The sequence below is a fragment of the Canis lupus genome, chromosome 12 (assembly GCF_003254725.2).
Source record: "Canis lupus dingo isolate Sandy chromosome 12, ASM325472v2, whole genome shotgun sequence".
In the NCBI taxonomy this organism is placed as follows: domain Eukaryota; kingdom Metazoa; phylum Chordata; class Mammalia; order Carnivora; family Canidae; genus Canis; species Canis lupus.
In genome coordinates this window covers 59485608-59512879 of record NC_064254.1, presented here as the reverse complement: position 1 = coordinate 59512879, position 27272 = coordinate 59485608, and the positions used below count along the sequence as shown (strand labels likewise).

At 34.6% G+C, this 27272-nt stretch overlaps 1 protein-coding gene and 1 pseudogene across 1 annotated transcript in view; both read right to left on the bottom strand.

The window, feature by feature from the left end:
* The window catches only part of GRIK2 (glutamate ionotropic receptor kainate type subunit 2), a 1069280-nt gene that overhangs the window by 702495 nt on the left and 339513 nt on the right, over positions 1-27272 (bottom strand).
* Positions 22915-23439, bottom strand: LOC112658323 (40S ribosomal protein S19-like; annotated as a pseudogene).

Sequence of the window (27272 nt, the reverse complement as noted above, 5' to 3'; positions counted from 1 at the left end):
TTGAGGTTGTATTGTAGTTTAACTCTAATTTTTTTTTCAGAGCTATCTACCAAATACAGGCTAAATCATATCATTCACTTCCTTAGAAAACTCTGTGGTTTCTTATTACTTTTACAATATTATGTAAACTCCTTAGTGCTGATGGCTGATAGCATTTAGCACTCTACCAAGATCTGATCCCAGCCTTACTTTGAGCCTTACTTCACAGACATCCCTGTGAGAATTCTTCTCTCAGGGGTTGCCAGATATTTTATTGCTCTCCGAGTGCATGGTACAATTTCCCTATCTCTGTTCCCTGGAATATTCTACTCGAAGAATGAACAGCATTTCAATAAAGTCCATTACAAATGGCCCCACCTCTGAGAAGCCTTCCGGATGAGCCTGATGAGATTCCATCTCTCCTCTTTTTGGCCCTTCTCCCCCTCTCCTTCACACATGCAGCATGGAGCCTGTTGCTTCTGCTAGAACATTTAGGTGACTCTAGTTTGTTAGTTGTCTACATGCACATTTAGCAAAGGATATTTGAAGATAGATGAAAGATGATTAGTTAATATCTAAGCAGAATTTAAGGACTTATTAGAAATCTTATATTGAATTGCTCTGAGTGGGGGAAGAGGAATAACTTTTTAAAAAACTATGTAAAATTCCAAAATAAAGGGCAGAAAATATTATAACAAACACTAATGGACCATCCAGAAATAATAAATAACAAATGTTGACATTTTGTGTTATTTGCCAGCATTTTTTTCAAATTTAACAAAGCATTTCTGATACAGCTGTGGCCCCTTGGTATTCAATCCATAGGTGCACTTCTTTCTCTCACTAGAGGGAAGCTCTCATGGAATTTTTCTATATCCTATCCATTTGAGGTTTTTATTTTTAATAATTTTTACATATCCAATAATCTAACATTAGTATGGTTTTGTGCATTTAAAAAGTTTAAGGTAGGGATCCCTGGGTGGCGCAGCGGTTTGGCGCCTGCCTTTGGCCCAGGGCACGGTCCTGGAGACCCGGGATCGAATCCCACGTCGGGCTCCTGGTGCATGGAGCCTGCTTCTCCCTCTGCCTGTGTCTCTGCCTCTCTCTCTCTCACTGTGTGCCTATCATAAATAAATAAAAGTTTAAAAAAAAATTTAAAAAAAATAAATAAATAAAAATAAAAAGTTTAAGGTAAATGGTATCACTGTGCAACTTGCTTTTTCCACTCAATTATTACACTCTTGAGATCTGTCCGTATTGGTACATTAGGAGCCAGTTCATTAATTTGAACTGACCATGATATATATATATATATCACTTTATAAGTAGACCACAGTTTATTTATTCACTCTCTTACTAATGGATATTAAAAATTTCCCCAGCTTTTTGGTGGGGAAACAGTGAGCACAGTTGTATCTATCTCCTCTGCATATATTCAGGTGTTTCTGTAGAGTATATGCATAGATGTGGCATTTTTGGTTCTTAGATATTTTTTGTCCATTTGCATTTTCAACCTTAATATATATTGCCAAGTTGATCCTCAAAATGTTGTTTGAGGATAGAGAGATTTTAATGAAATTTGAGTGTAATTGATAAAACATTGTGTCATCAATGATGTTCAGAGCTAACTAAAATACCGAGAGGTTGAGGAACACATTTTAGGAATTAGCAATTCACTTATTGCCAGCCAATAATCAAGTAGGCCTGATTTATAAAGATACTAGTCTCAGCTGTTCCTGTGCTCATTTCTAGTACATAAATTTTGCCATTCCTTAGCAGATAGGAATCTGGACGAAAATCTCAAGGATGCAAGAATTGGGACCTTTGTCTTCTTTTTTTTTTTTCTTTAAATTAACTAAATTTTCACTAGTGTTTCTACTCTTTTTTTGTTGTTGTTGTTACCCCCTCTCCCTCCCCCCCACCCCCACCCCCAACAAACAGAGATACGCAAAGTTTCCAGCAACTTACATCATACCAGGGCTTCCCACAGTCCTCTCCAGGGACTGAACCTGGCTGATCTTTGAAACCTCTTTTTCCCAGGGAGTGTGGCCCATTCAGATCTGACAGCTTTGTTTGTCAGATGTAGAAGCAGTGAGTTCCTGTGCTCAGAGCCCTGCAAACTTAGATCACTATGCAGACTTCTGAGGTCTTTGCCCCCTACCTGGGGCACTCTTAGGAACTAAAAATCACCCATCTTGGGACTTTCCTACTTTTGTTCTTTTCTCCAGTTTCCTGGAATCCAATTGCTTTGTCTGCCCTCTCCCTCACATCTCTCTCTCTCACACACACAATCTTTCTCCCTTTCCATTATCTTCACCAGTCTCCCTCTCTTTCCTCTCCAGAATAATTAGGAAAATACTCATGCTTTTCAAGCAAGCACAAAGAATTTATGTCCTGTGATCTGTGGGATTCTATCAATTTAAAATAAAGTCCAAGGTATTTCAGGGACAACTGCCACTTTTCATTGATTAGCAAAAAAGGTAATTAGGGATACCAATTAGCCAGAAGTATTGCTTTAATTAGATAAAATAATTATTTTCTGCAGGACTTAGAAAAAACATGAATAACCAGTTCTTAAACTACTGAAGAATTTTAGAAGGATAGATTTGAAATCACCAGTTCCAACTTATTCCCAACTTTTTTCAAATATGTTGGGCACAGAGTGTTCAAGTACAGAATGAGCATCAGTGCTGGAAAGTTACCAGCTAACACCAGTTGGCAGTGCCCTGCCAATTATAAAGAAATAAAAATTATTGGAGGCTGAGCAGTAACCTTAGCTCTGGAAGAGCTGTTCCCTGGGGGGTTTCCTGGATGGCTAAGTCAGTTAAGCATCTGCCTTTGGCTCAGGTAATGATCTCAGGATCCTAGGATTGAGCCCTGCATTGGGCTCCCTGCTCAGTGGGGAGTCTGCTTCTCCCCTCCACTACCCCTGACTTTGCTCTCTTTCTCAAATAAATATATAAAATATTTAAAGAAAAACTGTACCCAGACTACTGAACTCTTAATAATCTAACTCTATTTTGAGGAAAGCCAGGAAAATCAGGAGAAACTCATTTGATGATTAAATTCCCAGCTCAACTCACTCCCAGCTTCCCATGTTTTCCTAGAGCTCTGAGTGGACACTAAACAGATTGTAAGAACATGAAAATAGTCTAGTGTGAGCTTCACCTTAGCCTTTGCTGACCATGCTCTGTAATTCCTTATTCACCCAAGTCCTGATTTTGAGGGTTTAGAGATTGAGCTATACCAAGACAAAGAATATGGAATAAAGGCCAAAAGCTTCTGTGAACCTATCTGACTGAAAGTGAAAACCTGTATTCTACTCACAGATTAGGACCTCTGTGTTAAGTGTAGCTGTTGCTAACAAGGAATAGGCATGTGGCTGACCATAATCTACTCACAACCTGCACAGTAGTGCCAAATTCTATATACCAAGTAGCAATAATGGGTGACCATACCAAATAACTATAGTTTCACTGTATATCTCACATTAAGTCTCAGTAGCAAAGATGTGGATGCACTTTCTGTTGCTTTGTTTGCAGGCCATTGAAAATAAACTCCTAGATGGAGTCAATTTAATTTGAGGTAGATAGAACTGAATTATGACCCAGAATTGGCTTCAGCTCTCTTGCCAAGGTAGTGCCTTGGGTAACCATAAGCACATGGCAATCAATACCTTCTCTGTTGATGAGGAAGTCTGGAGGAAAACCCAATAGGTTGGTACTGAACCAAAGGAGGGTCTCACAGATCTTGCTCTGTGAGAGTGATTTTTCAGCATATGGTTTGTAATTAGGAGTAAAATTTAAAAGCTTTTGGCAGCAGAATTACTCAAGCTTGCTGGAGTAAAGGAATCAAGGACTAGCCTTTTATTTTTTTTTCCTGAGATTATCATTCAAATAGATATAACTAAATTCTGTTAAATGTGATAAGAAAACATACCTGGGAACAGATGACACAATGAATCTAATATATGCATTTTTTAGGACTTGAAAATAAACCTCAGTTACTCTTAAATATTAAATACTCTGAAGATGGGAGAAGGACTCAAGAACAGGGATCAATATTCAGCAGCATTCCACTCAGTACTTAGCTAAGACAAAGGAAAAAATCAAGAGAGGCACCACTGCTTCTCATTCCATAGACTGGAATAAACAACACTATGAGGCCAGTTGAGATGGTTACCAGAGGGGAGCTGGGTGGGAAGATGGGTTAAATAGGTGATGGGGATTAAGAAGCGTACTTGTGATGAGCACTGGGTTTTGTATGTAAGTGGTGAATCACTAAATTGTACACCTGAAACTAATATTACATTGTATGTTAACTAACTGGAATTTAAACAAAAACTTAGAAAGAAAGATAAGAGATGTTAAAAGAGAAATCCACAGAACTGGAAAATTCCTGGAAAGTTGATAACAGCTGACCTCTGACAAACCTATCTCCTACCTGTTGGTAGGGCATCCTAGGATTGTTCATTTGTGCAAAGGGAAAAAGAAGAGTGGGAGTGAGATTTAAGGCAGTCAAAAGAATAACTTTATGCCCATAAGAGAACATGCAGAATAAGAACAGGAATAATGGAAACCAGTAACCAAAAAGATTGGAATGAGGAGAGGAAGTCAAGCACTGAGGCACAGTGGAAGATGAAAGTGTTTGCACATAGATGCAGGTCTTAATATCTGTGCAAAACTACTTAAACCAGAGAAATTACATTGGTGACCAGGAGACTGATGGGTACAGAAGAGTTAGGATATCTAATTCTGTAGGAAGGAGAAACTCCCAGGAGGAATGAACTTGGAAGAATGAGTGAACAGCAAGTATCGGATGAGAAAGATACTGTAAATTAAAAAGTAACAACAGCCTTACATAATTTATGAGCAAAAAAAGAAAGAAATTGTACTGGAAATTGATGATATCTGAAAAATATGATAATGAACTTACAAGACAGCAAAATCATAGTGTGGAGTCTAGTGTTCCTGAGAGGGTTAGTAATCACCTAATTACTTAGAAAAACAAGTTAGAATGAAAATTATTGAGTTAAGCATTTAAAGTTAGAAAAATAACAATAGACTAATTCAAAGAACATATAAAAAATGAAATAAATATGATGCTAAATGCTATAAAATAGAAAATAAAGATAAAATAGAATCGATGGAGCCAAAATACAGCTTTTTTGAAAAGTCTAAGGAAATGGACAAATTTATGACAGAATTTATCAAGAAAAGATAATATTAACAATGATAAAAGTGTCAGAACTACAAATAAAGAAAAAATTTAAGTATAAACAATACTATTAATGACTTAAATAAATGTGAGACTGTGAACAAAATAGTTTTCTAGAAAAAGAACTTACTAAAACTGAATCAAAATGAAGGAGAAACACGAATAAAACAAACCATTAAATCAGTCATTAAAAATCATCAACTTGTGCTTTGAGAGAAATAGGGACCAGATTTATCTTATTTCCTAAAATAAATCAGGAAATGAAAAGAATGATGAGGCAATAAAATGAATAATTGTATTCCAAAATTTAGATAACTTAGATAAGATGGACAAATTCTTAGAAAGACACAAACTATCAACATGACTCAAAAAGAAATACAGAATCTGAAGGGACCTGTAACCAAAAGAAAAAGAGTTGGAATTATTACCAAGGTGGTCTCAATTTCCCTCAGCCTTCCTAAACTGTAGACAAGCTTCATGCAGTCAAGCACTATCCTTTTATTTTTTTCCCAAGATGAACATTCAAATAGATATAACTAAATTCTGTTAAATGTGATAAGAAAACATACCTGGGAACAGATGACACAATGAATCTAATATATGCATTTTTTAGGACTTGATGAAAATAAAATTCAGTTACCCTTAAATATTAAATACTCTGAATATGGGGAAAGGACTCAAGTACAGGGATCAGTATTCAGCATTCCACCCAGTACTTAGCTAAGACAAAGGAAAAAATCAAGAGAGTCACCAACTGCTTCTCGGTCCATAGGCTGGAATAAGCAACACTATGAGGCCAGTTAAGATGGTTACCAGAGGGGAGCTGGGTGAGAAGTGGGTTAAATAAGTGATGAGGATTAAGCAGGGTTACTTGTGATGAGGATTGGGCCTTAGTCTCCTGTATCCCTTACTTAAAGAATTTACTTTATATAGCTTATAATTGAAAATTCTCTCTCTGTCCCTTTGAGATGTAATTCTTCCCCCAGTCTCTTAAAAGTTTAACAACTCAGGAATGGCTTTATCAAAGTATAAAACTTTTAGAAAATTTAGGTTAAAATCTTTGTGCTTTTGGATTATTAACATTTCCTATGCCTATCAAATCTTGATTGGCCTATCAAGATTTCCAGCCTTACTTCATTCAGTGTATTCTAACTTCAGAATCTATCCCTAACCCTGTCCATACCTTTGGCCCTACTGTCCCAAGTACAGATTTATTTCTGACTACGATTCCTTGCTTTCACACTTTACTTTGATAGCTAGTTTCTAATTGATACCAATAATTTGATCTGTTCCAAAGTTCAATTAGACTTTTGCTTGTGTCCCTTTCCTTAAAAACTCAGGTCCCAAAGTCCACCATGAAGTGCACATTTTAGTCTCACTCCAGAGAATACTCTCTTCCAGCCTTCAGCTATATTTTGACATGTCTGACCATAACTGATTATTCATTACATAGAATAGTGTTCCAGGCTTAAGATAAGACATACAGATTGTAAAACAAACCAAAGGCACCACTTTTCAAGTTATTGTTATTTAAGAAAAAATATACTACCTCATCTTTCAGGTGAATGATTTGCTAATTACAAAAATAAATAAAAGTTTTATTAAAATTTCCTATCATTAATATCTAATCAATGGAGAGAAATTGAATATTGATATTTTATTACATTTCCTCACTTAATACATGAACTTTTCTCACCTAATTCATCATATTTCCTCGATTGTAAATGTTCAGTGTTTTCACCTTCTTCAATTTGTATTGCAGTTTGAATAATTGTATTGAATATTTAGAAAGATAATTAAATGTTTCCTGTTGATTGAAAAATTAGCTATGAAACAAAGAATTCGAATTCTCATTCAAGGGGAAAGTCATATATTTTTAAAATGCAAATATTTCTTTCATGAGTCAGAGAGACAAGAGAATCTATGGTAGATATTTGATACTAAGTTTAGAGATCTCTCATAGGCTGATGAGATCTACCAATGAATTGAAACTATCTGTTTTGGAGAACAGTCCATTAATTAATCTACATATTGATACATATATCTTTAGTTTCATCTTTGTAAGTAGAACTTAGTCTTTAATAGCCAAGATACCTATTCTTTCATTTTTAACATGAAGAAAATATTAAGTTTCTAAATGGTAAACTGAGACCTAAGTGACATACCAAGTTTACATAATAGGTAAGCTACAGAAACATGAAGTGTTATAGATTTTAATATCACACATATGACATCATATCATAAGGCTATAAAATATGCAAAATAATACTATTTATTTTGAATGAATTTATAGAGTAGAGCCAATAGTCTGATAGGCTAAGTAGAAAATAAGAGGAAGAAATCCAAATATAAGAGACCACAAAGAGATGGTAAACACACTAAAGAAAACAACTTTTTTGGAAGATCATATGTCAAAATTACCTTTTTCTCAAGGTGAAGGAATTTTAGTATATCACTGATATTTCCAGTTCCAAATGCTTGATTCTATTAATGAATATATGACCACTATATTTTTATCCATATATACTGGAGGAAATCTTCAGTGACAGATTTGGCAATGACTTTAAGGATATAACATCAAAAGTATATGCAACAAAAGAAAAAAAATATATAAACTATTTCACCAAAATTAATAATTTTTGTGTATCAAAGAATACTACCAAGAAAAGAAAAGACAATTTGCTGAACAGGAGAAAGTATTTGCAAATTCTATATCTAATAGGGGATTTATATCCAGAATATATAAATAAGTCTTAAACAACAACAACAATAAGCAATTCAATTTAAAAATGAGCAAAGAGGGATCCCTGGGTGGTGCAGCGGTTTGGCGCCTGCCTTTGGCCCAGGGCGCAATCCTGGAAACCTGGGATCGAATCCCACATCGGGCTCCCAGTGCATGGAGCCTGCTTCTCCCTCTGCCTATGTCTCTGCCTCTCTCTCTCTCTCTCTCTCTCTCTCTGTGACTATCATAAATAAATTAAAAAAAATAAAAAAAAATGAGCAAAGAACTTGAATAGACATTTTTCAAAGCAAATGGCCAATAAGTACATGAAAAGATACTCAAAATCACTAGTTATTAGGGTAATACAAATTGTAACTACAATCAGATCTCATTTCATATCTTTAGGATGGTTATTATTAAACAAACAGAAAATAAAAATGTTGATGAGCATATAGAGAAATTAGAGCCTTTGTGCATTGTTGGTGAGGATATAAAATCATGCAGCCACTGTAAAAAATAGTGATTTTTCAAAAGGTAGATAGAACTACCATATGGCTTAGCAATGCTATTCCTAGATATACACCCAAAAGAACTGAAATAAGGATCTTGTACAGATATTTGTACATAAATACTTATAGCAGAATTGTTCAAAATAGGCAAAATGTGCAAACAACTCAAGTGTCCATCAACAGATAATGGGAAACAAAATGTGCTCATATAATATACACTATATAATGAAATATTGAATAGTGAAATTATTATTCAGCCATAAAGAATGACTTTGGGATATATTCTATTACATGTATGGACTATGAAAACATCATGCCTAGAAAGTTAGCCAGAAGAGAACAAATATTGTACATAAAATGACAGTACAGATGAAGTACCAAGAACAGACAAACTTACAGAGACAGAGTACAATAGAGGTTGCCAGGGGCTAGACAGAGAAAGAAGGGGAGAACTATTGCTTAATGAGTACAGAAATTTTTTTCAGGGATGATCAAAAGTTTTTATAGATACTGGTGATTGTTATAAAGTATTATGAATGTATTTAATTTCACTGAAATGCACACTTTAGTGGTTAATATGATCAATATTATGTTATACACATTTTGTCACAATAAAAATTATTAATGTAAAACCAAAACAAAAAAGCCAGAAGCATTACCAGAAAAAAAATAACTATAGCCAAGTATCTCTTATGAGCAAAGATACAAAAATCCTCAACACTATTAAAATCCAATCATCAATTATAACAAAAACCAGGTAGGATTTATTCAGGCTGGTTCAACATTAGAAAATCAATTAATGTATTTACTATATCAACAGGCTAAGCAGGAAAAATCACATGATCATAACAATTGCTATAGAAAAAGCATTTGACAAAATCCAAAACTATTTGTGATTAAAAACTCTCAGCAAACTAGGAATAAAGCATAATTTCCTCAACTTGATATAGAATATCTACCAAAAATACCTAAAGCTAACATCATAACTAATTGTGAGGAACTGAATGTTTTCTCTCTGAGATTAGGAAAAAAGCAAAAATGTCCCCTTTCACTACTTCTATTTGATATTAGACTATAAGTCATAAATAGTGAAATAAGGCAAGAAAAATAAAATGTCTAAAGACTAGAAAGACGAAAACTATCTTTGTAGATGGCATGATTGTCTATGTAGAAAATTCCAAAGAATCAACAAAAAACCTCTGGAAATTAACAAGCAATTTTATTGTCACATGATACAAGGTAAATACATAAAAGTCAATTGCTTTCCTCTATAGCAAAGAATAATAATTTTTAAAGATTTTATTGATTGATTGATTTGAGAGAGAGCAAGAGAGCTGAATGAGCAGGGGCAAGGGCAGAGTGGGAGAAGAGAGTGAGGGAGAGGGAGAGAGAATCTCAGATTCAGAGCTGACCAGAGTCTGAGGTGGGGCTCCATCCTATGACCCTGAGATCATGACCTGAGCCAAAACGAAGAGTGGATGCTCAATTGACTGAGCCACCCAGGTGCCCCAATAATTAGAACTTTAAATTTAAAACAATGCCATTCACATTAACATCAAAAAGATTAAATACTTCTGTTTAGATCGAAAAGGAAAATATGTGCAGGATTTATATGCAGAAAACTACATAACTGGTGAAAGAAACCAAGAAAGTTTAAACAAATGGAGATATATTCTGTGTTCATGGAATAGAAGATTCAGTATTGTTAAAATGGCATTCTTTCCAACTTGAACCCACTCAGTCATCTGACTTATACCACTGGGAGGTAATAAATTTGTGTTGTTTAAAGCCACTAATTTTGTGGCTTATAGGAGCAACTTGTGATTTTGCTCAACTTGAAAACAGCTTTTAGTTTAATAAAAGAAAATATTAAATAATGTTAAAGGGAAAATGTAGGTCAAATGCACATTAGCCCTTAACAGAAAAAACAAGGGACTGAATTCAAACTAAAAAATACCTTTAAGTAAAGTAGGCTATGGGATAATGAGCCCCAGTGAAAAGACTTTTCCTTTAAGCAGTGCTAAAGACAAGCTTGTATTCTCTAGTCTCACAGTTTACCCTTCACACAGTGTAAAACTGAGCACCATCCAAGAAAATACCAGCCAAAAAGAGCATTATATACATATTCCTAGACACTGCACTACCACAGCTATTCTGATGTCATTTCATTCCATTCACTCATTCCCTCGGCAGGTATTTTGAAATGGAAGGGCCAAAATGTCTTGAAAGAGAAAAACATGAAGAAAAACAGTAATATGAATTTAAGTGAAATAAGAAATAATCAGCCTCAATGGGTTAAAGAAGAAAAAAAACAAAAGCATAGAGAAGGACCAATAAGAAAAGCTAAAATTCAGAGGTAGAGATATAAAATGAACAATTAGTCACCTGACAGGTGGCTAAATGAGGAGAGTGGTAGAGGTCTAGGCTGTGGTGTCAGCTTTGCCTCTGGCTGGAACCAGAACCTCATTACCTCATTAATTTCACTGGACCCTCAGTGAGCTGATAGAAATTTTCTAGGCCCCTCCAGATTGCGAACTAACTGAGAGAGAGAGAGAGAGAGAGAGAGAGGGAGAGAAAGAAAGAAATTCTGGAAAAACCTGCTTATATCCATGAAGCCTTCCCCTCTGACATCATTACTGTGGATTCTAAAATATCTCAGATCCCCAAATGGTGCCATGACTTCTCCCAGTCAGGAATGCACTTTGAGAAGGCAATTAAGGAAAAAGCCAGAGAACACCAGGTATGAAAGCAGAAAGTGACTGTTTAAAACAAAGTTCTCTTAAGGGACTGACGTGATACAAATGAGAATGAGCTACACAATCATGGATATGATCTATTTTTATTTTTTTTTTTACCAAACTGATAGCTCTGAAGACTTAAGGACTTAGCAGACTATTGAAAATTGAGTTTAAATAGAAAGTTTCATCAGTTTGTACTTCTGTACTGACATCTCATTCAATTGCACTTCTAATTTAGCTGTTATTGAGATAGTCCTATGCTAGCAAGTTGACAATTCAGTGGGGATATTAAGGGAAATTCATTTTGGCCATTAACTATTCCCTAAAGTTTTCCATCTGAATGTGCATCTCATTGAAGCTGAAACTAAGGTTGTGCAAAAAAAAAAAAAAAAAAAAAAAAAAAAAAAAGTTCCCGTAAACGTAAATTGCAGGCTTCTCGGTTTCTCCTTTTCTGTGAAAATTTAGTTAAGGTACCATTGACATGTCTATGTCTTCCTCTGTGAGATTTCTGTTCATGTCTTTTGCCCATTTCATGATTGGATTGTTTGTTTCTTTGGTGTTGAGTTTAAGAAGTTCTTTATAGATCTTGGAAACTAGCCCTTTATCTGATATGTCATTTGCAAATATCTTCTCCCATTCTGTAGGTTGTCTTTGAGTTTTGTTGACTGTATCCTTTGCTGTGCAAAAGCTTCTTATCTTGATGAAGTCCCAATAGTTCATTTTTGCTTTTGTTTCTTTTGCCTTCGTGGATGTATCTTGCAAGAAGTTACTATGGCCGAGTTCAAAAAGGGTGTTGCCTGTGTTCTTCTCTAGGATTTTGATGGAATCTTGTCTCACATTTAGATCTTTCATCCATTTTGAGTTTATCTTTGTGTATGGTGCAAGAGAGTGGTCTAGTTTCATTCTTCTGCATGTGGACGTCCAATTTTCCCAGCACCATTTATTGAAGAGACTGTCTTTCTTCCAATGGATAGTCTTTCCTCCTTTATCGAATATTAGTTGCCCATAAAGTTCAGGGTCCACTTCTGGATTCTCTATTCTGTTCCACTGATCTATGTGTCTGTTTTTGTGCCAGTACCACACTGTCTTGATGACCACAGCTTTGTAGTACAACCTGAAATCTGGCATTGTGATGCCCCCAGATATGGTTTTCTTTTTTAAAATTCCCCTGGCTATTCGGGGTCTTTTCTGATTCCACACATGAGAAAATGCTTTGCATCACTTGCCATCAGGGAAATACAAATCAAAACCACAATGAGATACCACCTCACACCAGTGAGAATGGGGAAAATTAACAAGGCAGGAAACAACAAATGTTGGAGAGGATGCGGAGAAAAGGGAACCCTCTTACACTGTTGGTGGGAATGTGAACTGGTGCAGCCACTCTGGAAAACTGTGTGGAGGTTCCTCAAACAGTTAAAAATATACCTGCCCTACGACCCAGCAATTGCACTGTTGGGGATTTACCCCAAAGATACAAATGCAATGAAACGCCGGGACACCTGCACCCCGATGTTTATAGCAGCAATGGCCACGATAGCCAAGCTGTGGAAGGAGCCTCGGTGTCCAACGAAAGAATGAATGGATAAAGAAGATGTGGTTTATGTATACAATGGAATATTCCTCAGCTATTAGAAATGACAAATACCCACCATTTGCTTCCACGTGGATGGAACTGGAGGGTATTATGCTGAGTGAAGTAAGCCAGTCGAAGAAGGACAAACATTATATGTTCTCATTCATGTGGGGAATATAAATAATAGTGAAAGGGAATATAAGGGAAGGGGGAAGAAATGTGTGGGAAATATCAGAAAGGGAGACAGAACGTAAAGACTGCTAACTCTGGGAAACGAACTAGGGGTGGTGGAAGGGGAGGAGGGCGGGGGGTGGGAGTGAATGGGTGACGGGCACTGGGTGTTATTCTGTATGTTAGTAAATTGAACACCAATAAAAAAAATAAAAAAAATAAAAAAAATAAAAATAAAAAAATAAAAAAATAAAAAGAAAAACATTAAAAAAAAAAAGAGTAAAAAAGAAAATTGACATTTTTCCTTATGGTTATTTAGATGACCAAAAGATACATGTAAAGGTGCTTAACATCACTCATTATCAGGGAAATGCAAACCAAAACCATGGTGAGATTTCACCTCGCATCTGTTAGAATGGCTACCATCAAAAAGACAAGAGCTAACAAGTGTTGGCAAGGATGTAGCAAAAAGGGAACCCTTGTGCACTGTTGGTGGGAATGTAAATTGATACAGACAGAATCATTCTTACTGGTGAAAGTTTAAAAGCCTTTCTTCTAAAATGTGAAACAGAATGGAGGTTCCTCAAAAAATTTAAAAGAACTTCGGTATGATTCTTCCATCCCATTTCTGCATGTATATCCAGAGGAAATAAAAACAAGATCTTGAAAAAATACTTTCACTTCCATGTTCAATTCAGCATTATTCACAATAGCCAAGATATTGAACAACCTAAGTGTCCCTCAGCAGATGAATGGATAAAGAAGATGTAATTGTGATATATCACATTATTATATTATATTGCAATGTAATATATAATGGATTCAGCCATGAGAGGGAAGGAAATCCTACTATTTATGACAACATGGATGAACCTTGAAGGCATTAGGCTAAGGAAGATAAACCAGAGAAAGACAAAGACTGTACGATATCACTTATATGTGGAATCTAAAAATACTGAATTCACAGAAACAGAAAGTAGAATGGGGGTTACTACTGTTGGTTGAGGGGTGGGGGAACACAGAGTTGTTGGTCAAAGGGTACAAATTTCCAGTTACAAGATGAACACCTCCTGAGGCTCTATTGTATAGCATGATGATTATAGCTCATAATTCTTTACTATATATTGAAATTTGCTAAGAGAACTAAATCTCTTAGAGTCTCATGGGCAAAAAAAAAAAAGTAACTATATGACACGTTGGAGATGTTAGCTGATGCTATGGTAGTAACAATCATTTTGCAATATAGAAGTTTATCAAACCAACATGCACGTCTTAAACTTATACAGTATGTCAGCTATATCTCAATAAAGCTAGAAAATAAAAAAAAAAAGGTACCATTGACAATGATAGGGAAACTATTACAATAAAGTCATTTTTATCTAATTACTATCATTACGAGTTTTAAATGAAAAATGTGAGTGATTAATGTGATGTCAAAAGCAAAGTTGTAGAAGTTTTCTGAGGACCTGCCAACTCCAGGGGAGAGGGCTTCTCTCAGGCTGGGGGGTGAGTTTTCCGCAGCCATCTGAGTGGGAAGGGGTGACAGGGTCTTCACAGAATCCATTATGCTAATATAAACTGTGCTGAATAAGATGGTAAATGTATGCATGTTATAAATTAAGAATGTCTGGATTTCTTTGTATCATTTGGATTTTTGAGAAAAATTGAATAAGAGATTGAATAAGAGGAAGAAAGGCTGGGTCAAGGAAACTGAATAGAGAAATGGAGAGGGTCAAGGGGAAGCAAATTAAGTTATTTCACAGAATTTCCAATTATCCTGATTTCTCTGACTTGGCAATTTCTAAGATACAGCTTTAGTTTATATTTGAATGATGTCAAGTAGGGTCAGGAGAATCTGTTCACATGGGGGAAAAATCTTTTAAACGTTCCATCTCATGAAAAATAGGACGATCAAATAAGTAACAAATATTCATAATAAAATTCATTACTTGGGTCACGTCTAGACCATGAACATATTTTTAAAGATTTTTATTCTAGCCTTAAGAACTCTTTTTTTCCCAGCAAGAAGACACAGTGAAACCAGTTAGAATATCTGCCTCAACCCTCAGTGTTTCAGTGCTCAGCTTCCTGAAGCTGGATGATCTCTTACTCTTGTCACAGCCTTTTTACATAGGAGATTGTAGCCCTCTCCTCAGATGAAGCATAAGTACTAAAAAACAAAACAAAAAGCATAAGTACTGAAAACTGGATTCAGGAATTGTGGTAGAGAAATCAGTTCCCCCCACTCCTGGCTTTATTGAAGTATAACTAACAAATAAAAATATGAGATATTTAAGAGGTACAATGTGATGATTTTCATATGTATATTTATTGTGAAAGGATCCCCTCCTTTGAGCTAATTAACGCATCCATCGCCTCACATGTTGATCTTTTTTTTTAAGTTCTACTGTCTTAGCAAATTTTAGTTATACAATACAGTGTTATCACCTGCAGTCACCATGTTACACATTAGATCCTCAGAACTTATTCATCTTACAGTTGAAAATTGGCAGCCACATTTCTACTCTCTGTTTCTACAAATTCACCTTTTTTTTTGGAAGACTCCACATGTAAGTGATACCATAATGCAGGATTTTTTGGTCTTTCTCTGCCTGATTTATTTCACTTAGCATAATGGCCTCTGGGATCATCCATGTTATAGTTAACAGTATTTTTTCTTTTTAAAGGGTAAATAATATTCCATCTATACCACATTTTCTTTATCCATTCATCTGACAGACACTTGTTTTCAAGCCTTGGATACTGTGAATAATGTCACTATGAACACAGAGGAACAGTTATCTCTTTGAGATCCTGGTATTATTTCCTTTGGATATATACCCAGAAGTTGGATTGCCAGATCATATACTAGTTTCATTTTTAATTTCTTAAAGAACCTCAACACTGTATTCCACAGTGGCTGTTGTGGCAGTTTTCATACACACTTATATAAAGCTTCTCTTTTCTCTACATTCTCTCCAGCGTTTGTTATCTCTTACTTTTAAAAATAGACATCCTAACAAATGTGAGGTAATATCTCATTGTGGATTTCCCTGATTATTAGTGATGCTGAGCACCTTGTCATGTACCTGTTGGCCATATATCTTCTTCAAAAAAAATGTCTATTCAGGTCCTTGGCCTTTTAAAAATTGGGTTATTTTCCTGTTATTAAATTGGACAAGTCCCCTATATGATCTAGATATCAACCCTTATTAGATGTGTGGCTTGCTAAAATTTTCTGCCATTCCAAAGTTTGCTTTTCATTTGGTTGATAGTTTCCTTTGCTATGCAGAAGTTTTTCAGTTTGATGTAATCCCACTTGGATATTTGTGCTTGTAAGGCCTTTGCTTTTTGTATTGAATGCAAAAAAAAAAAAAAAATCATTGCCCAGACCATGTTAGATTGCATACCCTCCATGTTTTCTTCTAGGACTTTTATGGTTTCAGGTCTTATATTTGAGTCTTTCATCTATTTGAGTTAATTTTTGTGTATGGTGCAAGATAACCAAAAGACTGGTCTTTTACTTCTTCACAGAAGATGGCTGTCCAATCTTCCCAACACTATCCACTAAAGAGACTTTCCTTTCCCCATTGTAAATTGTTGGCACTTTTGTCAGAAATCAATTGAGGATATATGAAAGGGTTTAAATTTGGGATTTCTATATTGTTCCACTGATCTATGTATCTTTTTTTATGCCAATACCATACTGTTTTGATTATTACAACTTTGTATTGTGGTTTAAAGTCAAGAATTGTGATGCCTCTAGGTTTGTTCCTCTTCCTCAAGATGGCTTTGGATATTCAGTCTTATGATTCCATACAAAAATTAGGAATTTTTTTCTATTTCTGTGAAAAATTCCATTAGAATTTTCATGATTGTGTTAAATATTACATGTAAGTTTAATATTCCTTAGAGTCCTACATCCAATAATATTAGCTTGCAAACATCATCTTCACAATAAACTTGTGAGATATTGTGATGCCTACTCAACTAGTGGCCCATTATTAACGCTCTCAATTACTGAGAGCATGATCAAGCATTGAAGTGAAGCAAAAAAACAAAACATTTCAATCAACTCAAATTAAGGTCAAGAACAGCCAGGTAATAAAATGTACCCACTTTACTATTAGGATAACGCCTCTGTTTTACTTTGACCTCTTCTTATGTTAGCACAACTCTAAAAAAATTGGGAACACCTGATTAGAAAATGCCAGAAGAGGTGTGGGGAAAGGAGATGGACACATGTAGGATAGTACAAGAGGTATCTGGTCTTTGAAGCACTGACATATGGTTTTTATTTTAAAGTAGTCCTAGGAACTCAAAATGGGATCATTTATTGGAGGCACCGGAGTTATTTTACCAAGTATAATATTTTAATTAGTTATTCACACATATTGACTAATACTGTTTACATTACTTTAAATATATATTAGCATGCAATGCTCACCATAGCACTATGATGTGGAAACTGTTAGTATCCCCGTTTTATAGATGAGGACCCTGAGACACAGAGAATTTAAGTGATTTATCCAAGGTCTCACAGCTAAGCAAAGATTCCAATCCAGGCCATTAGCTTCAGAGCATATGTTTTTAACGGCTCTATTCAAAAATATGATAACCCTGCATAACAAAAGAACAAATTTATTGTAGACAATGTACATAGTTTTTTTTAGAAAACGGGGAAATGGAAATGTTTCTTTAAGAAACATGTCCTTCAAAAATATTTTCACATTTTTTAGTTTGTTTTTAAGTTCATATTTCATTATGTGAAAAAAATAACAAAAAATTTCATACAATAATACTAGCACTTTTGGTTTTTGTTGTTTACTATTGTTTCATAGTATTTAAATATTCTGGCTACCTATAGCCAATTCTCTGTCTGGGAAATTAAATAACTAGAAGAACCAAAATGAGAGACTATCTTTGACCACTTCATTAGAAGAAGAAAGGGGAAAAAGTAATAAGCAGTTCAAACTAACTTGAATTGATTGTCTTCTATACACCAGGGTTTTACACATCAGGTTGCAGAGAGGAGAGTTTCCCCAAGCGCATGGAGAGGCTGGAAGTGTGCAGGTTCTGCTAAGGAGAAGCATTCCATCCCAGTCCTTCGTGGCACCCAGAGGCTGGAGACTAGAGGACTAAGTGGCTGCATGATGATGACTGTGCATCCCAGTTCGCCTGGGCAGGCCCATTTCAGGCCGGTTAGGTCAGTATTGTCCCTGTTTACTTTCAAAACGTATTGCTTTGGATTAGAAATTTAGTGTAGCTAGAAAAGTTGAATGTGAGGCATTAAGTTCCAGACCAGCATTCTAGTATCTTCAGCAACAGAAGTGAAATAGTGGCCTCAACCTTGGAGCATTTTGGTGGCAACCAGAGCAGACTAAAGTCCAGGAGGAGCCTGCAGTGTTTGTGAGGCCTCGGGAAGTTGTAAAAATGGGAACTTGTCTGTCAGTCTAGCAGAATGGGAACTGGAGAGTCATTTTAATTTTAAAAATAATAATGACATAATGTGAGATTGCTCTACTTGATCCTTGTGAACAGGGCTGGGTTCACAAGCACGCAGCCTGGGCAGCTGCATACGACTCATGGTCAGGTGGGCCAGGTGCTTGGTTTACAGCTCTGCTGTGGCCATATTGAAATTCTTAGCTTTTGTACAAGAGACCCCACATTGCCATTTTGCATCAGGCCCTGCAAATTATACAAGCAGTCCTATTTATGAACATGCAGAGTTAAACTCACCCTTACTAAATAATATTTTGGATACTTTTTACATCTCCATGCCACCTGACTGGAAACAAGAGTAAGTCATTAAGTCTTAGGGCTGAGTTAAAATTGCACACCAAATGCAAATACACATAAAATCTCACACCAAAGATAATTTTTCTTTGTCTTGCAATTTAGTAATCTTGTTATCAAATTAAATTTTAGAACACAAAACCTTCCAGGCAAAGTAGGTTAAAAAAATCCTTGTAGAAATGTATATTTTAAAGCCAAGTAATAATTGAATCCCTGCAGACTAAACAATATCACTTAGCAGCCTGCACAATGTGAAAGACTAAAAGCTTTTAATTAGACTTTTACTCAATAGGGGAGGAAAAAATAATTTAAAAGACTCAGGGCTAAAGCTGAATTGTTAGTTTTAACTTTGAACACAATGAAGGAACAATTTGACTAAATTAGTTTAGCTGTGTATTCATTAGCCTTTAATAGAAATGTGAATGCAAACTGACTCCAGGTTATTGTACTTAGAGCCAGCTTTTTAATTAGTGATTGGCAAAATGTTTATCTAGTTTGTTGTTGGAATGTTGAACCGTTTACACAACAGGCCTGTTGTAAACCTTTATGTAATCTTAATTGGATCTTTCAAAAGAACAAGATTTTATGTACATAAAATCACAAACTATAGTAATAAAGTTAGCTAATTTATATCAAACTTGGTACTTAAAAAGAAAAAGTTGTGCTATGTGGCTTAATGAGGTAGAGAAATGGTTAACATCTATTTAAACTTAGTTAAATGTGATGCTCAGTTGAACTTGGCCAAACCTTGGATATCTCTGGGTTTGAAGTTAGACCTGATTTCCAGATGGTAAGTGGGCTATTAATCTGTAATATTGAGCACATTAATTAGCCTCTCTGAGCCTCAGTTTCCTTATCTTTAAAATGGGGATTATATGGTCTTAAATAGTCATTGTGAGCAATGATAATATGTAAAAGATAATATGGGGCATCTGAGTAGCTTAGTGGGTTGAGTGTCTGACTCTTGATTTTGCTTGAGGTCATGATCTCAGGGTTGTGAGAGTGAGATTGGTTGCCTTGACTCTGCGTTCCGCTCCATGCTCAGCGGAGCTAGCCTCTCTCTCTCTCTCCCTCTGCCCATCCCCTCTGCTGGTGGGTGTGAGAGCTCTCTTGCTCTTTCAAATAAATAAATAAATCTTTTAAATACATATGTATGATAATATATAAAAGCCTCTATTTGAGGAATTCAATATATAGTAGCTATCATCAACATCATCATGAGTGTTCTTTATTTTTAATATATTTAAGCTAAATACTTTTGAATAGATGAAAGTTAATCACATGTTGCAAAATTCAAAAGCTACAAAATTCAAAGTGTGCAAAAGGTCATACAGAGAAAAGTAGTCTCTCATTCACCATGAATAACATGGCATTTTTTGCACTTTCAATAGATTTCTATTTTGTCATAATATTACTCGGTTACATAATATAATAGTAACTTCTAGAGATCATTTTATAATAACACATATAAAACATATATGTGTTTTATATATAACACATATATAATAACACATATAAAACTTCCTCATCTTTTTTAAATGACACATGAATATACCATAATCAAATTAAGTAATGCCTTATTGTTGGAAAATTAGCTTATTTCCACCCTTTTTGCAGTTGTAAATATCCTTATGCATAGATTATTTTGCACTTGTGTGAGTAGCCCTTTAGGATAAATTTCTAAAAGCAATATTGGTGGTGAGAACATATGTGTATTTTTTTCATTTTGATAGATATTACAAATTGCCCTCCACAGAATTATACCGATTTACATTTCATCAATAACTATGAGTGCTTATTTCCCTGCACCTTTACCAACAGTGGATCAATTTTTCAATATATTATAATCTTTCTTTAAAAAAAGAAATGATTTTATTCATTTATTCATGAGAGACACAGAGAGAGAGGCAGAGACATAGGCAGGCTCCCTGTGGGGAGCTTGATTTAGGACTCAATCCCAGGACCCCAGGATCACAGCCTGAGCCAAAGGCAGACACTTAACCATTGAGCCACCCAGGTGTCCCATCTCTGACAATCTTATATATGAACATTTTCTTAGTATAGTTTCAATTTTCTTGTCTTTCATTGCCTGTGAAGTTTAGACTCTTTTTATATATTTAAGAGTAATTTGTATTTTCCTTTCTATATACTATTTCTTTATGGTCTCATCTCACATTTGTTGGATTATTGGTATTTTTCTGAAACTTATTTTTGGGAAAGCTATATGTAATCCACATACCCATCCTTTGTCAATTGTTTTAATTTTTCCCAATTTTATCTTCTCATATTTCTTTTATTTTTATGTAAAGTTATACATCTTTTCTTTCATAGCTTAAGTGCCTTATATTATCTCTAGAAAAACTATTTCTCTCCAAGAACAATTTTTAAAAATCTTTCATGATTTCTTCTAGTATATTTATACTTTCACTTTTTCATTTAAATCTTTGAATTTGTTTTAGTACCCATTTAGCTGTTCATCTTGATTCGTTGAATAATTCACCCATTCACTATTAGAATATAATATGATTTTCATCAGATGCCAAAATCCTTTATTAATAAATTGTATCTTTTTCTGGATTCTCTAAGTATTTAGTTACATTAATCTATTTGCCTATCAAAGAAGTTGCTGTTTTAAATTCTATAGTACTTATACTGTTCCAGTATCTGTAACATAAGCAATTTATTACTTCTCTCTTTTTCCACAAAAAAAACTTAGAATCAGATTATTTAGTTCTAAAAAATACTTATTAGTATTTTTATTGAGAGCAAATTAAATTTTCAGATTTAGAGAAAATTATGTTTTTATGATATTATGTCTTCTCATTCAATAATAGAAAATGCTTTTTCTTTTTTTGGTTATATTTTTGGGTATCAGATTAGCACATTAGAGCTTTCTTTGTGCATATCTTTCATATTTCTTGCAAGATTATTTCTAAATATTGTACTTTTCCTGTTATTTCATCTTTTTCTCAATTATATTTTCAACTGGTTTTTATGTAACTACATAAAAAGATCACTGATTTTGGTTATTATTTTTCTATAGAATGACCCCCAGAAACATTATTGATTTTCTTAGATTTGATTCTTTGGATTGTCCGGGTATCATATTATACCATTTGTTGAGAAAAATAATCATGTTATCTTTTGCTTTTCACTTTTACATCTTTCTCTCTTCTAATTGTTGAGACTGATGTTATATGTTAAGTAATATGTTAAGTAATAGTGGTGATAATGGACATCACCACACTAAAAGACCCATTAATTATTGTGCTGGTTTGAGGGTTGAGATAAATATATTTTATCAAGTTAGGAAATTATCCATTCAATCCTACTTTGTTAAAAATATTTAAATAGATATTGAATTTTATCAAAGGTGTTTTTAATGTCTTCACAACTCTTATGATTTCTCTCACTGAAATTATTCATTTAGTGAATTTTATTGAATCATTTTTATGTCGCAGTGTTAACAATAGATATTTTGATCAAGACCCTAAGGTATGAAGTAGGAACTACCAAAGTGTTTTGTAAGACAGAACACTCGGAAGAACTTGCAAAAATTTAGTGGCCTGAAACTAGTTGCAATAGAAAGACGTTGACTTCCTCATCATTGCCTACCTGTTTCTATCAGCAGTAAGTCCTTTCTGAAGGAGAGGGAAATAGAAGAAAATCAGAATATTGATTCTTCTTGAAAGTGGACATTCTAATTGCTAAACTAATGCAGTGTTTTATTATTTCAGTGTGACCAGGAATTTTAAAGAAAAGAAAAACAACATGCTCACTAAACAATATAATTTCAGAGGACAGTAGGAGTCAAGAGAAAACTTACTTTGTAATTGAACCTCCAACCACAACTCTTTCTTCCAGGCTAAGAAAGGGTTTGCAGCATTTAAAAGTATTTTTACTTAATGACCCAATAGATTTCCCATGTAATATATCTTGTCCTGATATACTTAGTCATAATGTTCTTCAATAACTTTCTCTCTTTCTCCTATGGTAATTGGCTTGTTTAGAATTTCTACCTTTCTAAATTCATTTTTTTAATTATACTTAAAAATTATATTCATAGTTTCCTCCATTTATATTTTCAGACAGAGTCTCATGTTCATTATGGCCTCCTACGACTCTAATTTCCTCCAAAGATCTGGTTATTTCTTTATTCTCATTTCTTGACTGGACCAACTAAACTATTCTCATGTATTGATTGGATCAGATAAAATAATATCTCTTATCGTCTTTTTCTTTTTCAGGATTACAAATGAAGCAATTTATTAACTCAGCATTTTTGTTGTAATGCTTCTCGTTGGCAACTGCCACCTATCCAGTGATTCTGTCCAGATCTGCCTGTCCCTGAGGACAGTTTGCAGCCCCCATCTTGGTCCTTTTCCACCATTTTCAGCCTCTCTAAGGACTTGGAGGACTGTGTGGGCCAAGCTCCTGGAGTCACTGGGGATGTGGCTGGGCAGGACCCGATTTCTCTGATGTTCCCTGCAGATCCTGGTCCTAGAGGCGACCCTGGGCACCACCCCCGTCCCAGAGGTACAGGTGCCCTGCTGTGGAAGCAGCTCTTGTGTAGAACCAGTTCTCATCCTGGGGAGCAAGCTCTTTGTGCTTGGCCAGCCTGACAGTGTCCACCGATTCAGGGATTTCCAGCTTTCCAGACTTTTTGAGGAAGGTTGCCAGAGCCCTGAGGAGCTCCTGCTGGTTCCAGTCTTTTGCAGAAACTCCACGCATTCTGCAGCCTCTGAGCTGCCAGCCAGGGGATATTTTCATTGTCTTCTTTTGATGTTATTGATATTGTTGTTTTTACTAAAACAGCTCTTGAGTTTGTTTAGTTATGGAATTTTTTTGTTATCCAGTTTTTAGTCTTTTTTGTCAATTCCTTTCTTCTGCTTTCATTTAACCAGTCTTTTCTTGTTTTTATAATTGAGTTGGGTGTTTATTTTTACAGGTTGACTGGTTTACCTCTACAGGTTCTTAAGTGTATATACTTTCTTTGAGTACTATTTTAGCTGGATACAATTGGTTCTGCTAGGAAGAGACATAATTATTCTTTTCTAAGTATTCTGAATTGTTGGTTGGGAGTTCCTTCAGTCCTAAGTTGTTTTTATTTTTTTAATGAATTTTTAATTATCAGGTGGCAGGGTTTTTATTTCCTAGTTTTATTTACCTCTGAGCAGAAAATATTGCCTTCATTCTTTCTACTTTAAACATTTTGTTTAGTTTTTGATTTGCATAATATACCATTTTTCTAATATAGTTTAGCACCTTAAAAGAAGGTATATGCTATTTTCTTTAAAGTGTTTGATATTTATCTCTTTATACCCAATTAAATATAACATTATTATTTAGTTCTATATCTGTCCTTATTATTCGTCCTTAAATTTATAATTTTCTGAAAAATGAAGTCTCCTACCAATACAATTCTGTCTATACCATGTTGTGTTTTGTATATTTTGAATCTTGTATTAAGTGAAATAAAAACAAGTAAAAGGGAAATCATAAAACAAAAAGCTGTTTAAAGAAAAAGATAAAACTGATCAACTCCAGGGAGATGAAGACATACAGAGAAACATCTACAGAGAGACAGAGAGTGCAAAGTTACCTAACTCAAGTATAAAAAAGGAATTATCACTATAGGTCCTAGAAGTAATAAAAAATTATGAACAAATATCAGGAGTATATTTATAACAATAAATTTGACCACTCAGATCAAGTAGACAAACTACTTGAAAGACAAAAAATTATCTAAAGTGATTCAAGAGAAAAGTAGAAAATCTGAGATGCCCTGAAAGTATTAAAGCATTTCAATTTATAGATATAATAAAGAAAATCCCTGGCCTGAATAGCTTCAATAGTGAATTCCATCAATCATTACAGGAAGAAATAATGTAAAAACTACATAAACTCCTTCAGGAAGTAGAAGTATGGACACTTTTGAACTTCATTTATAAAATTAACATTGTCTTGATACCAAAATAAGACACAGACATTACAAGAATCTCTTATGAATAGAGACACAAAAATCGTCAGTAAAATATTATCAAGTCAAATGCAACAGTCTCTAAAAAGGGTTTCACACCATGACCATCCACAGTTTTTTTCTCAGGAATCAATGGTTGGTTCAAAATTTGAAAATCAGTCAAATGTAGTTCAACATATTAACAGACAAAGGAGGAAAACCACATGATTATCTCAATAGATGTGAAAGTATTTAACAAAATTTGACATTCACTTATAAATTAGTAATAGAAATGAGCTTCTTCGATCTAATAAATGGTATGCACAAAATACCTACAGCTAACCTCATCTTCAATGATTAAAGATTAAATATTTTTCCCTAAAATTGGGAGGGCAAAAGAGAATGTTTGCACACAGCCATTCTGTTCCACAATGTAAAGGAAGTTATAGCCAGTGCAATAAGGCAAACAAGAAAAAATGAAAGGAACGAAAGGCAGGGAGAGAGCATAGGAAGTAAAAAACTCTCCTTACTTTAAGACATTATCATGATCATATACATTAAAAATCCTAAGGAATCTACAAAAAAAAAAAAAAAAAAAAACAACCTATCATTTGTAAGCAAATTAGCAAGTCCACAGGACATAAGGAGACTATAAAAAAAAATCAATTGCATTTGAACTTTGACAACGAAAAATTAGAACTTGAAATTGTAATTATTACCACTTTAATAGGATTCTAACATGAGATAATTAGGGGTAAATTTGATAAAATACATGCTAGATCTGTACACTATAAACTGTAAAATATTGCTGAGAGAAACTAATGATCTAAACTGATAGAAAGGTCTGATCATATTCATGGATCAAGACATAAATAATATTGTTAAGATGTAATTTCTGCCCAAATTGGCCTATATATTCAACACAAAATCAATCAAAACCTCAGAAGCATCATTGTAGAACTTGGCAACCTGATTCTAAAATTGTCACTGAAAAGAAAGGACTTCTAAAAGCCAAACACTGGAGTATCCTGTTCAAAGTTAACTTTGGTAATCAGGAAGGGAATGGACTGGAGGTGGCAGGTCTATAAACAAGGAGTTGTTAATAGGTTATATAACAAGTTTAAAGTTGAGGATTTAACTATAAAAATAGAATAATTAAGACAATGTGGTATTGGCATAAGAATAAATATATAGAATAAGGTAACAGAATACAGATATGCATTCATTAATATAATATCAAATGATTTTGAATAAAGGGGGCCAAGGCAATTTAATGGGGAATGGATACTATTCAACAAACAGCAATGGAAAACCAGATAACTATATAAAAGGATAGGAATCTCAGCCTTTATGTCACAATACATATGAAAATTAAAATAGCTATAAACATAAAAACTAAGCTTTTAAAAATTCTAAAAGAAAGAATGAGAAAATATCTGTGACCTTGGAATAGGCAAATATTTCTTAACATCACAAAAGAAAAATCAATAATTAGACTTCCTCAATATTAAAAACTTTGGCTTATCAAAAGACACTGTTTAAGACTAGCTACAGATTGGCCAATTTATTTTTTTTAAAGTTTTTATTTAAATTCCAGTTAACATATAGCAAAATATTACTTTCAGATGTACACTATAGTGAAGATTGGCCGACTTACACACACATACACACACACAAATATATATAAAGATATCTATCCATAGTATATATCAATATCTCTTACAACTTGTCGAATAATAGGAAATATATATTTTGGTATCTGCCCCAAGCCCCTGCTAATTGGTTTTTGACCCAGTTCCTGAGACAGAGCTCCTAAATCCTTTAGAATTTCCTATATTATAGGAACACCTTTTGTTCTAATGAGGTGACTGACTCTTGGTAGACTCCTGGATAGGGGCTGGTCACTAAAGACCAAGCCATGACAAGAAACTTGGACTTCCAGCTCTACACCCCATTCCCTGGAGGGAAGAGATAATTAATAATTGACCATGCCTATGTGATGAAGCCTTCATAAATATTCCAAAAGTACAGAGTTCAAAGAGCTTCCAAGTTGGTGAACATGTCCATGTTCCAGGAGGGTGGAACACCCCAACTCTGCAGAGACAGAAGCTCCTGCATTGAGGACCCTCCCAGACTTCACCTATGTATCTCTTCATTTGGCTGTTCATTTGTATCTTTGAAAACAGCCTTTGTAATAAGTCAGTAATAGTAAGTAAGCTATTTTCCTGGGTCCTATGAGCCACCCTAGCAAATTATCAAACCTAAGGAGGCAGTCATGAGAACATCCAATTTACAGCCAAGTCAGACAAAAGGTGGGGTAACTTTGGGACACACTACTACCAACTGGTATCTGAAGTGGGAGGCAGTCTTGTGGGATTGAGCCTTTAATCAATGGGACTGCACAAACTCTGGTTAGTGTCAGAACTGGACTGAATTGTTAGGATACTCCATGGTCAGAGAATTTGTCAGTGTGGAAAAAATCCACGCATCTGGTGTCAGAAGGGCTGTGGGTAAAGGAAGTAAAGATTTTTTTTTTAATGCAACTTAATAGGAAAACAACCTAATAGAAGATAAGGGAATGGCCAATTAAGATACTTAACATCAT